The following is a 2,788-nucleotide window of genomic DNA, read 5'->3' as shown; positions in this document are numbered from 1 at the left end:
AAATGAATTTATTGAAAATATGTTTGTGTTGAGGGATCAACCAAAGGACATGTATGCATGCATATAAGCCTAACCAATGGACACAAACAACAGGGGGTGAGGGCATGAGTTGGGGGGTTGGGGGGGAAATGAGGGGATAAGGACACATATGTAATACCTTAATCAATAAAGAAATTGAAAATAGCAACAGAAAAAAAATTAAACACTGAATATAAAAGATTGAGAATTAAATGAAATAACCTATATAATTATGCCTAGCACAGTGCTAGAAATATAATACATACTAAAAATAGTTACATTTAAATCCAATTATATCACACTCACTACTTATGTTTCAAGTGTCTAATGCTAGTTAATGTAACATAGATTTTGGGGTACCTTCTTGTTTGTGATTATGCTAAAGTTAGGGTTACTGAAGTATCATTTTGTCTAATAGTATGGTATAGAATCAGTTCACAATTTTCCAACATGAAAATAAATGAAGATATTTCTACTATAAAAAAAGAAAATATGTTTGCATTGAGTCAACTCTCTAAATGCCTATGCACTCCCACGATGACTAAAATTTTTTTTTTCAATGTAAAATTTTTATATTTAGAATTAGGCAGCTGGACTCAGTTTAGATGACTCCAATTTTGTTGGCAACATCCAAAGCAGCATAGTCAGGAGCCAGTCGAACGGATGCCTTCTTCTCGCCAACAGGCCTGATCAGGGTGCTGACCGTGGCCACATCAGTGTCATAGAGCTTCTTCACAGCCTGTTTGACCTGGTGCTTGTTGGCCTTGACATCCACGATGAACACCAGTGTCTTGTTGTCTTCTGTCTGCTTCATGGCTGACTCGGTCGTCAGGGGGAATTTGATGATGGCGTAGTGGTCAAGCTTGTTTCTCCTGGGTGCGCTCTTCTGAGGGTATTTAGGCTGCCTCCGGAGCCTTAGTGTCTTTGGCCGTCGGAAAGTGGGTGACGTGTTGATCTTCTTTTTTTTTGTGGCTGTGGATGCCTTTCAATACTGCTTTCTTTTCCTTCAAAGCCTTTGCTTTGGCTTCGGCTTTGGGAGGGGCAGGGGCTTCCTTCTTAGCTTTCGGCGCCATCTTCGTAAAAAGCGACTAATTTTTTAATAAATCACAGTCTAGCACAGAATTAGTACCTAATAAATCTCTTCCTAAATTAATAAATAACCTATTAATTATGGAAATTATGTATATTGTTATTATGTTGTAATTATGTTAATTGCTCCTAAAAAGATTATATATGATATTAATTCTATAAATTACATATATAAAGAGAACTTCTGTTCAAGTTGCAAAAGTGATATATCTGCCTGAAATTGGATAACCTATGGAGCTCTATCTTAAAAAGCCATTTTCCCCCAAATATGTGTTTAAAGAAAAAAGTTTTACTAATTTGCAATGTGATATTAGCAAGTCAGATATGTAGTGTGTAAAGTGTCCTTATTTATAAAAAAAGATAAAGTGGAAGAGTTTTTAGTGTCTTACAACTCAGTAATCATAATCTATGTGAATATAATACCCAGTGATCATACTAGTATTATTAGAAAGGGGAAAGTAAAAATACATTAACAATGATCAGTTCTAATTTTATTGTATCTTTTGATGTCTCATCTGTAAGAAGATTTATCTCCTTCTGAGGCTTGGTTTATAACTGACACAATGAATATCTCTTTTGTGAACTGAAAAGTTAGAAGTCAAATATCCAATTATATATTACTTCTGTATTACTATTTTAAATTTTATATTACTAGTATCAATTTCAATTCTACATATTAATTGTATATACTTCTCTTTCTCATTTTTAACCCCTAGAAATCAATCTTTCTTATCATTTTATGTCCTTGTTAATACTAGTAAAACTTCTTGCTTCTAATTTCATAATTGTTTTGGATTAAACTAATTGAGAGGTGCATTTTTAATATTAAAATTAATTGCTTGCCTCTACCTTTTATTAGAGTAATAACCTTAAACAGGGTTCATTAAAGATTGTTGTTTTCAATACATCAGCAGATGTATTATAAATTTAATTTTATAATGAATATGTCTATCATAATATGAGGTCACTGATAATATGTGAAAATAACATATTTTTCTGTTTTCCCTCTTTTGCTTTTGTACGAAATCATGATAACAAAGGCCAAAAAACAGAGGGAGTGTTAGTTAGTGTAGGAGAAAATACTGGAAGAAGGGAGTAAAAGGAGATTGAAAATGTCTATGGCTGTATCAATAAAGCTATTTCTCATGTGTATAATTAGATATGGTACCAACACATATATGTATACATTTCATCTAATCAAATAGGTAGAACTGATATTTAAAAATTTAATACTTTATACTAATAACTCACACATTTTTAGAAAGCTTTTTTTAAAATTAGTAAGTGAACTGGAACAAAATGATGAAAGTAGAAAAAAATACTCATAAATTACTTAAAGAGATAATAGTATGATACCTTAACAGGGAAGCAATAAAATTCTCAATAGGAAAATGGATACAATGATTCATAAATGAAATATGTGGCATAAAAGTATAAATATAAATTGATCATAAGAAAAAGGTTTAAACTTAAGCAACCGATAAGAATCAAAAAATGCTGAGGCAGTGTGATCTGAATCAATCTTTCGCCGTATTATATGTCAATATCTACAAAAAACTATTAAAATGTATATGACTTAGACCTTCACATTTAACCTATAAGAAATAAATCTAAGGATTACAAAAAGCAGAGCTATATATAGAGTCACAATTTTATAGGAAAAAAGGTCAGAACTTTATTT

The 2,788-nt window shown here is 31.5% G+C and overlaps 1 pseudogene; it reads right to left on the bottom strand.

Annotated features, from left to right (window-relative positions):
* Positions 1-577: 577 nt before the first annotated feature.
* LOC107183503 lies at positions 578-1,098 on the bottom strand (annotated as a pseudogene).
* Between the last annotated feature and the right edge of the window lie 1,690 nt (positions 1,099-2,788).

This window comes from Myotis davidii, unplaced genomic scaffold (assembly GCF_000327345.1).
Source record: "Myotis davidii unplaced genomic scaffold, ASM32734v1 scaffold18, whole genome shotgun sequence".
Classification (NCBI taxonomy): Eukaryota; Metazoa; Chordata; class Mammalia; order Chiroptera; family Vespertilionidae; genus Myotis; species Myotis davidii.
The sequence above is the reverse complement of the archived record's forward strand: the minus strand, read 5'-3'. Positions and strand labels throughout refer to the sequence as shown.